The sequence below is a fragment of the Eulemur rufifrons genome, chromosome 25 (genome assembly GCF_041146395.1).
Source record: "Eulemur rufifrons isolate Redbay chromosome 25, OSU_ERuf_1, whole genome shotgun sequence".
Classification (NCBI taxonomy): Eukaryota; Metazoa; Chordata; class Mammalia; order Primates; family Lemuridae; genus Eulemur; species Eulemur rufifrons.
In genome coordinates this window covers 5,257,439-5,268,273 of record NC_091007.1, presented here as the reverse complement: position 1 = coordinate 5,268,273, position 10,835 = coordinate 5,257,439, and the positions used below count along the sequence as shown (strand labels likewise).

General features: G+C 42.8%; 1 pseudogene; it reads right to left on the bottom strand.

Annotated features, from left to right (window-relative positions):
* Positions 1–5,198: 5,198 nt before the first annotated feature.
* Positions 5,199–10,436, bottom strand: LOC138375254 (uncharacterized; annotated as a pseudogene).
* Positions 10,437–10,835: the final 399 nt, after the last annotated feature.

Here is a 10,835-nt window from a genome sequence, read left to right as displayed (position 1 = left end):
CCCAGTGCAAGAAGAGGGTGATGTAAAAGGATATAAATATTGGGAGGCCATCTGTGAAAACTAGCTGCTATATGATTTATATAGATTTATGTGCACAAGGCTTTAAATTTCAATGCAAGAATCATGTACACACAGGCAACAGTTTTAGAACCCTAAAATGAAGACAAAAATGCCATGAAATTGTACTTCCATTTTTCAGTGTCTTATATTAATACTTTTTATTTATTTATTTATTTTTTGAGACAGAGTCTCACTCTGTTGCCCAGACTAGAGTGCCGTGGCATCAGCCTAGCTCACAGCAACCTCAAACTCCTGGGCTCAAGGGATCCTCCTGCCTCAGCCTCCCGAGTAGCTGGGACTACAGGCATGCGCCACCATGCCCGGCTAATTTTTTCTATATATACTTTTTAGTTGGCCAGATAATTTCTTTCTATTTTTAGTAGAGATGAGGTCTCACTCTTGCTCAGGCTGGTCTCGAACTCCTGACCTTGAGCGATCCTCCCGCCTCGGCCTCCCAGAGTGCTAGGATTACAGGTGTGAGCCACCGTGCCCGGCCAATAATACTTTTTAATACAACTCTGCTTGATGAGACTTAACAAAAAAATAAGTAAACAGCATGGCATCCGAGAGCTGGCCAATGGATGGCTAAAGTGTGGCAGCTGTAAGTTGAGCAGGCAGAAGAAATTCTCTAAAACTATACAAACACACTAAGACACTTTTCAAATGATATGGCATCATTATAGATTTCTGGCAAGCCATGATGACTATTTTGGTATGTGATCAGCAACAGGGTGGCTTGTGAGCAAAAGAGCAGAGGAGATAATGAGAGGCAGCTTTTGGAGTGGAAAATCAGTCATTGCTAATTTTTTATATTTGTAAGTCACAGATGCCTTTGAGCACATGAAAAAAGTTAGGAACTTTCTGCCCCCCCCCCCCCATTTGCCTATCTTTGTTCTTTGCTTCTTTTAATCATCGTTTCTTCCTCCCTCCTTTCCTTCCCTCCCTCCCTTCCTTCATTCCTTCTACAAATATTTATAGGAAGCTGATTCTGTATCAAACACTGATGTGGCCCAAGGACTAGAACACACATACATTCTCCCAGCTCATGGCATGTGCATTCTTAAGTTAGGGAGACAGAAAAACAAAAGAAAACAAAACTCAGTACACCAATAAAGAAGAAAACTTTAGTTAGTTATATGTAACAAACTGTGCACACAAAATCCTGCATAAAATTTTATGGGGCTCATAGTCCTTCCGTGAACTCATCTTTCCCACTCTGCAATCAATAACTTCTCTTTTAAACTAAAGCCTTTTTTTAATAGGAGCAGTATTTTTTTTTTTTTTTTTTTTATGAAGGGGTGGGAGGTTGTGAGGAGGGGTGCTCAGTTGCCTTTCTTTCTTTCTTTCTTTCTTTTTTTTTGTTGTTGAGACAGAGTCTCACTCCATTGCCCTGGGTAGAGTGCAGTGGTGTCATTGTAGCTCACTGCAACCTCCAACTCCTGGGCTCTAATATCCTTCTGACTCAGCCTCCCAGGTAGCTGGGACTACAGGCACGAATAGCAACACGCAGCTGGGTGTTTTTTTTTTTTTTTTTTCCTTTCTTTTTGGTAGAGATGGGATCTCACTCTTGCTCAAGCTAGTCTTGAACTCCTGAGCTCAAGCAATCCTCCTGCCTTGGCCTCCCAAAGTGCTAGGATTACAGGCATGAGCCACCATGCCTGGCCTATAGGAGCAGTATGGATGTAGCTGTTGGTCACCCATTGCTTTTTCACTTACACTGGGTACAGAGATGTAGACTGATCTGTTTTTTTTTTTTAACCCATGAAGAAAAATTATATGCAATGTCATTGGAGGTGACTTTTCTAATCAATAGAAGAGCACTGGCTTCTCATGAAATTTCAGAAATTACTGTGGCTGGTGAGCATGAATATGTGCACTGCAACACTTTCCATAGCCTCATTAAAAAGAAATTCCCCCCTTAGGGAACTATCTGCTTACTCCTCTTAAAAAAAATGAAATGGATCAAATAGCATGGATTCACATTTCAAAGTCTCAATTTACAGAAGCCTCTAAGAACTGACCCTTTCATCCATATTTTGAAGATGACAGTGAAATATGGATAATTTGCTTTGGAGCATTCTTTTTCTCTATGTTCTATGTTCTTATGTTCTCACCACAAATTGTACTTCTGGCCTTAGTTATTACGGGATCCTGAGGGGGACTTAAACATGTACTTTTACCTTTGGCAACATTTTAAATATTGTCATCAGTATAGCACATAACTTTTTTAAAAATGCAATGCAAACATCTGTCTCTCTTATTCCATTACGTGAGGTAGTTCTAAACCTTTGGTATTTGTACAACATTTTAATTGTCAATGCAAACTGTTAGTAGACGTGTCCTTTTACTTTTTGGTACTTTATTGATGTAAAGCTTTTACCCTTTCTTCAGTTGAAGGGTATTTTAGTATCTGGTGTGTTGTGCTGGAGCGAATGTAATCGTGGAGTGAATCTAATCGAAACTATAATTATTTAGAGCAGGGATTGGTCAACTAGGGCCCTGTGGGACAAGTCCGCCTATTTCCATAATTCAACTTCCAGTGAAATTCAGCCACTCTCATTCTCTTCTATGGCTCCTCTCATGTTTATTATCTTTTAAGAAAAAGTTTGTGCATGCATCCCTGATTTAGAGGGAAAATGATTCTACTTCCCTGGTAATCATTGACATAAATTTTGTATTTAATATGTTCCCATAGATAACATTAAATTGACATAGTGCCAGTTACGCCATACGCATATGGCATATTCCATGCCTACCACGTGTCAAGCACTGTGCTGGGGTATAGTAGTGAACAAGAGAGGTGAATATTCATGCTTATTGTTTAACCACACACCCAAGATGCTTAATAATAAAAACTGTGGCGAGCCCGGGAAGTTGTACTTAAGAACAGTACAGGTTTTATATTGAGGTGAATGGCTGTTGATACTTTGACTTGAGGAAAAAAATGTGAGCATTTCTGAACTTTAATAATACTATAGGATCAGAGTGCTGTTATCAAAGTATACCATTAAGCCAATGGTGCTCAAACTTAAGTCAAAAATAGTGTTTTTAAAATTACCCATATAATTTATGGAAAAACATATCTGAAATTTCCACTTCATTTTGCCAAGTAAGCCTGTGGCTGTGGGGTTGTCCATCCCAAATCCCATTAACTCATTAACTGGTGACTTGGGGTTCTTATCTATGATATTTGCAGTGATGTCCCTTGAGTGACGTCTCTTGAGCATCTCTGTGGTTCCCAAGGTCTCCATAAGTGGTGGGAACTCAACCACACACAGCAATTTAACTCAGTGAGCATTTACCGTAAGCCTTCCCTGTGCAAAGCAATCTGCTGGGTCCAGTCGGGGTTACGGAGTGGTATAAGCAGGGGGCTTGCCTGTTAGAAATTGAGAATATTCCAATCTGTGTGATTGCTAACCTGAGAATTCTGTAACTTTTGGAGAAGTATTTGGGTGTTGAAAAGATTACCCAAGTCCTTCCAACTCCTGGTCTGCTTTTGCCCCCGTTCACATATCAAACTAGTTATGTCTTTTTTTGTCTCAGGATCAGAAAAATAAATACTAATCTTTACAAACCTCGTTTAAATAAATGAACGAAGGCCAGGCACGGTGGCTCACGCCTGTAATCCTAGCACTCTGGGAGGCCAAGGAGGGAGGATCGCTCGAGGTCAGGAGTTTGAGACCAGCCTGAGCAAGAGCAAGACCCCCGTCTCTACTAAAAAATAGAAAGAAAGTAACTGGACAACTAAAAATATATAGAAAAAATTAGCCGGGCATGGTGGCACATGCCACTTGGGAAGCTGAGGCAGTAGGATTGCTTGAGCCCAAGAGTATGAGGTTGCTGTGAGCTAGGCTGATGCCACGGCACTCTAGCCCTGGGCAACAGAGTAAGACTCTGTCTCCAAAATAAATAAATAAATAAATAAATGAAAGAAGACCCAAAGGGAAGTATAAATTTGCATTTTCTTACAAAGTGTATATAGTTACACATCACAAAACGTTTTGGTCAATGAAGTATTGAATACACTATGATGGCTCTGTAAGATTACAATGGAGGTGAAAAATTCCTGTTGTCTACTGACATCATAACCATTGTAACACTGTAACGCAACACATTCCTATGTTTAGATGTGTTTAGATACACAAATACCATTGTGTTACAATAGTCTACACTGTTCAGTACAGCAACCTGCTGTACAGGTTTGTAGCCTACGAGCAGGAGGCCATACCATATAGCCTAGGTGTGCAATAGGCTATGACATCCAGGTTTGTGAGTGCACTCTGTTTGCAAGACAATGAAATTGCCTAACGAGGCATGTATCAGAACGTATCCCCATTGTTAAGATAATATTACAACAGGAGAGCTAGAAGGAGCCTTAAAGACTGTCTAAAACTGAAAACCGTGGAGTCAGTTCTTCAAGTTTGGGTGCTAAGGGAAGAGGCTGCGACCCTGCCTCCTCCTTCTACCCCTCCTGTGAGATACTGGGCACAGCACCCGGTTTCTCAGTGTCGGTTTTCACCAGCTGGACAAGCGAGATAACAACAATTGTGCAGAGTTGCCAGCCTTAGTAATTCTAGTTCCTGGAATCAAGGACAGGAAGCCTTTCAGTTATTCGCACACCCTAACTTTTCTAGCTTCTATTGAATGAATCACTTAACTGTCAGCTAATTACAGCGTTGGGAAGTTTACATCATTCGTCTTTTTATGGCACCCCTTAATGGAAGACCGCGGGGATTAAAAACTCTTGACAATTTCCACGATATAAAAAAGGAAAGCTGACCTACAGAAAGATGGGACAAAGATGAACACTTGACAAGTTTTAAGCGGCAATGGGATCATACACAGTAGCCTACTTAGAGCAGTGCTGATTCCAACACGGATTTGAAGGTTCCTGAAAAATGACAGAAATGTGACTTGTGTCAGAAGCAATGCCATTTTATCGAACAGATGATTACCAACTACCAAGCACTTGCTTGTTCCAGGTCACAGTCCCATGAGGCAGATACTATTACTATCCCACTTTCCAGATGGAGAAACTGAGGCACAGAAAACATTTAAGTGTGCAAGGTCTGACACCCGGTAAGCAGTTGCGCCAGAAGAGAGACCTCCCCACAGGTCTCAGCCATCCTCTTGACCAGTCAGCTGCACACACGCATGTCGGTCGTTCTCCGCCCCAGACCCCGGGCCTTTAGCGCGGCGCCCGGGTCACAGGGGGCGGCCTCCCGCCGAGGGGGCCCCGGGAGACTCGCGTCCCACCTGCAGCCCTGGGCGCGCGCCCCCGTGGCCGGCAGGAGCGCGCACGGCGGGAGCGCGGCGCGGCGCGCACGTGCCGCCGGGAAGGGGCCGCCCGGGCCGCGCCAAGATGGCGGCGGCCGCGGCCGCAGCGGCGACGGTTGGCGGCGGTCGGTGAGGCGGGCGGGGCCGGCGGCGCGGAGGCGGGGTCCCGGGCGAGCCGCCCTGGGAGGCGGGGGCCGTTTCCATAGCGGCGGCAGGAGGTGTCGCGCCGGGGAACTTCCTGGTTCCCGGGCTCGGCTTCGCCGGGATCCTCTTGGAAGGGAAACAATGGGGCGGAGGGCACTGCGGTAGCCACCGCCACCACCGCCACCGCCACCACGCTCGGCCGCCCGGACCGCCTGCCCTGCCCGCTGCCCACAGCCGCCGCAGCCGGGACCGTCCGGAGGTAACTTCCTCTCCTCCCCTCGCGCCGCGAGCTCCCCGAGCGTCCTCCGGGGCCGGACGCGGAGCTGGCCCCGCGCAGCCGACGCCGCCATTCCCGGACCCGGGCAGGGGGCGCCGCAGGGGCAGGCCCGGCGCGCGGCCCCCCGCCCCCACACGCCGTGAGGTGGGGGGATCCGCTCCGTGACGGGCAGGCAAGCGGGCGGGGGGCGTGCGGGACGGCGCGGGCCGGGGCTGCCCGGCGCCGGGGAGGGGGCCGGCCGCCCCCCTCGCTCCCCACGGGGCCGGTTTCGGTCCCCGGGGAGACGTGTCTCCCGGGCAAGTTTCAGTTGCCTCCTCCAGAGTCCAAGTGGGCAGGACTGAGGCGAACTTGGTTCTTTTAAATGAGTGCCTGGATGCCGCGGAACTTCGTTGCAGCCAGGCTAGGGGAGGATGGGGCGAAGGAGGGATCTGGAGAGCTCGGAAATCTGTGCGCCTTTGCAAACTTTGCAGAAGAGTTTGGCGCTCACCACCGTAGGACGGTGCGGCGTTCCTAATGCGTGAGAACGTTTACTGGCAGGTGTTTTATTGCCAGAAAATGCGAGAAGTTTATGAATCGGTGACTGCACCTTTCTGTGATTTGAAGATTTAGTCTCTCCTGCTTCCCCTATCCTCCCCCCTCCACGCCCCTGTTTAATCCGCAGGTGCTTTTTAGACCGTAAGTGGACTTTAACATACCCTTATTCCTTTGGGACTGGGAAGGCTTGTTGAATTGGGGCAGTATCCACTCGTTGGAAATAATGCGACATGAATGGGAAAAAAGTGGGGACATTGTCTTAAGTATTTTGCTTGGTTGGCAGAAAATTATTTCAATCCTATACTAATCCTTTTAGAAATATAATTATATCTTTGGGATGGATGTTTGGTATTTCATAGCTCAGACAAGTTGCACAAAACTTTAGAGATTACTCTGGCCAACCCCTTTCTGTACTGAATCTGGGAAGTTCTGTCAGGGGGAAGTCATGGCTCTTTTTTCTTTCCTGAAGTCATCTTAGTAAGAATAAATTAGCCGGCAGCAAATGAAGAGTGGTTTATTTCCCGTTCAGTCAGATCCTAAAATTAACAAAAATGTTTCCGAGTTTCTCATTCTTTAATAAGAAAATTTGCAAACATGGTGTAGTTCATTACTTAAAATGGACGTTGGTGTTATGTTTTATTCTACGTAGGCAATCAAAATATGCCAAAATAGAAAAGAAAAAGATTATATTCATAAATTAACTTTTAAAGGAAAAACACAGTTCTCATTGCAAATACAGGTATCCTGAGTTAACAGAAATTCTTTTGTTCAGTATATATTTAAAGAATTGATGAGTTGTCACAAAGGCATTCAATGAAGCATCGTTTGCCAAACATTAAGAATTTGGGCCGTGACCCTTAATGTTGGTGCCTACTTACTGTTTTTAGCTAGACTGTCAGACTCTGTTTTACTTGTTTTTGGTTAGGATAGATCGTGCATTTCCAGTTTTAACAATGTTTTGATATGTAGATAGCTCCTAGTGGGGACAACCGACTTTGGTTAAACAAGCCACTAAGTAGAAGTGCCACCAGATTTGGCACCATCTTTAATTGAGTGATTATCCTCAAACATTATTGGGAACCAAGAGAACTACTTGCCACAGCAGATCCAATCTGGGTCTCCAATGCCAAGCAAAGGTTGCACTGGTCCATTTTTGCCACCATGGTCATATCTGTATCAAGTTACTGTTACATTTTGTAGCCAGAGAAGATGGGTGAAAAAGAGGCCAGTAAGTTCAAGCTAGTAGCAAATTGAAAACAAACAAAATTACTTTGGTTGAAAAATTCTAGGTCTTCCTTAGTATAGTGGTGAGGGAAAAAAAAAAAAAGTTCTAGGAATATTAAGGCAGTTTGAAGCTGGCAGAAGAGCTGGAAAACTAAAGTTTTGGGAATTGCTACTTCAGGTAAAGAGAAAGAGACGAGTGATTACATTTCTGGTTTATGTTTGCAATTTCGCTCTAACCTGGTTTTATAATGAGTGCAATTCAGACCACTAATTACCAGGAAGTTACAGTTTGTCCCTTCCCTGTGATTTTTTGAAAGGCATATTCCATCTCACATGTGATTTAATTATATTTAGGGATTCATTTTTTCTTTTAAAAGATGTCTCTCACTTTTACAGTGGAAGTCAATATAAAAATAATAATTTGAAAGAAATCTGGCTTTTAGCATACTTCCATATAGTACATGGAGTTAGAGCCACAGAAACTTGGATTCCCAACTGGTATGTGCCATTGTCAGGCTGTTATCACCTGATGCAAAGTACTTATTTTTTTAAAGTTCATTTCTTTGTAAAATTGAGGAAAATCATAAATTCAAATTTGTTTATCCAAAGAATATTTCTTAAATGCCTTTGGTGTACCCCAGGACTTTGTGTTAGGTACTTTGTTTTCAACAACAGGTGGGATGAGTCCTTTGAAGTACTGGGAGCTGTAAAACCTGTTACCCGGGAAGCTAACTTGGTTTTTGGGGAGCCAGGGCACGTTCCCGGAGGAGGTGAGTTGGAAGACCTGAAGGAAGAGGAGGAGACAGTAGGTTAGTAGGTGAAAAGAAGAGTTGGGTGGGTGGGTGAGAGAAGAGCGCACACGGTCACTGAGGGGACTGTTGTGAAGATTAAAGAAGAACGCTTGTGTGTTCCCCACATGGCACATAAGCAATTCCTGTTGGTTATGTAGAGAAGGCTTCTGGCACCGACCATTCTGTGATCATCTGAATGAAGTGGTTTAGTTTTGCTCCCTAGCCATTACAGAAAAGGAGTCAGTGTCTGCTTGCCTCTAACCACAGTAGACCCGGAACTGACTCTCAGCACACTTTGGTGTCTATTTTTATAACTCTGTATTGGTTTACTTGTTAGTTTCTACTGCTGTAAAACTGGGATTAAATGTTAAAGTATTCTTTGATTTCTTTAGAGAGTACTTTCTAATATCAGGGTGGTATTTTGATTTCATTTTGATTGTGTTTTCTTTTTGAAGAGCTAGGCTACCTTATTTAAATTGCCTACTCCTCACAAAACTGTAGTGGGAATCCCCCCTAAAATGAAAATGTTTAGTAAGTGGCAGGTAGTCTCATTTGCTTATAGAAAGGTCATGAGTGACACTGAAGTTTCATGTCTTGGTTTCTTAGGTGTTTTTGGCTTTGAGGAGGTTATTTAGTTATTCTGTGATGGAGGTACACATTGCACCTATGTCTTGCTGACATTGATATGAGTGTAGAAGAAGTTATAATTTTATCCTAGAATTTTCCTTTCGCTGAATCAGCAAGTGATTTAAAAATATTAGAGTAACATTTTTTTCTGAAATAAGTGAAAAAAAACAATTTTTAATCTTTTTAATGTATTAATTTTGTTAGTAATGTTATATAGCTCAGTGATGGCAAATAATATTATGGAATTAATATAGTATTTATTACTCAGTTGGCTCTCTAGGTTTTTAAAAATTTATTTACTTAAAAGAAGAGACCATGGACTTTCCAGGTTCTTGTTTCTTTTTGTTTGCTGTGGACATTTAATGTTTATTAGTGTATCTGTGGTAAGATAAGAAAAGATAAGGCGAAATAAGATTTTGGAGAGCCAGTCACAATGAAACAAACTGAATAGATGTGGAGGCTAAAATTTATAAAGTTAGGGGCGTGTGTGTGGGGCTAGATGTTTCTGTGTATTTCCCTGTTGCCCATAATCCAAAATAATAAATTGACATACAGTAAGTCTTTATTTTTATTTATTTATTTTTTGAGACCAGCCTGGGCAATGCAGTGAGACTCTGTTTCTACAAAAAATAAAAAAGAAAATTAGCCAGGTCTGAGGATATGCACCTATAGGTCCAGCTACTCAGGAGACTGAGGCAGGAGGATCACTTGAGCCCAGGAGTTTGAGGTTGCAGTGAGCCATGATGATGCCACTACACTCTAGCCACAACCAAAAAAAAAAAAAAAAAAAAATTCAAATATATATTTTTAACTTACCAAAGTGTGATATTAATTGAGACTTTCACCCTTTTTCTGGACAATGCAAAACTTTAAAAAACACTTAATTCAGTTTCCTTCTTTATTTAATTCGTTGTTGCCATGTTTTAAAATGTGTGTATATTTTAAACCCCATGGATGTATTTCTGTTGTTTTATGCTGTTATTACTCAGTTTGACTTGCTGTGTTTTCTTTTCCTGATTCCTTCTTGCATTATTGATTTTCTACCTTGCATAATTATTCTTTGGCCTGAAGAATACCCTTTAATATTTTCTTCATATTGAGTTGACAAATTTTCTAGATTTTTGTTTGAGAATTTGTTGTTATTTCACCTCCATTCTTTTTTTTTTTTTTTTGAGACAGAGTCTCACTCTGTTGCCCGGGCTAGAGTGAGTGCCATGGCGTCAGTCTAGCTCACAGCAACCTCAAACTCCTGGGCTTAAGCGATCCTACTGCCTCAGCCTCCCGAGTAGCTGGGACTACAGGCATGCGCCACCATGCCCGGCTAATTTTTTCTATATATATTTTAGTTGGCCAGATAATTTCTTTCTATTTTTAGTAGAGACGGAGTCTCGCTCTTGCTCAGGCTCGTCTCGAACCCCTGACCTTGAGCGATCCAACCGCCTCGGCCTCCCAGAGTGCTAGGATTACAGGCGTGAGCCACCGCGCCCGGCCTTCACCTCCATTCTTGAAAGGTATATTTTGCTGGATATAGAATTCTAAAAATCTGTATTCTAGATACAGAAAATAGCTCTTGGGAGAGATTATTCTATAATATTTCAGCTTCCTTGTTTCTATTCAGAAGTCAGCTACAGTTTATTGCTGCTTTGTTGGTAATTTGTTTCTTTCTCTGGCTATTTTTAAGATTTTCATTTTGTCTTTGGATTTTAGATGATTTTCTCTGTCTTTATCTCTTTCTCCCCCTCTCTCTCTTGCTTCATTTCTTGTTTGGGCATTTCAGTGCTGTGACTTGATGTCTTTCATCAATTTTGGAAAGTACTCAGCCATCATCTCTTCAGAGACTGCTTTTCCCTATTCTCTTGCTTCATCTTCCTGGGAGCTCAGTGATACAATGCTAGATCTTC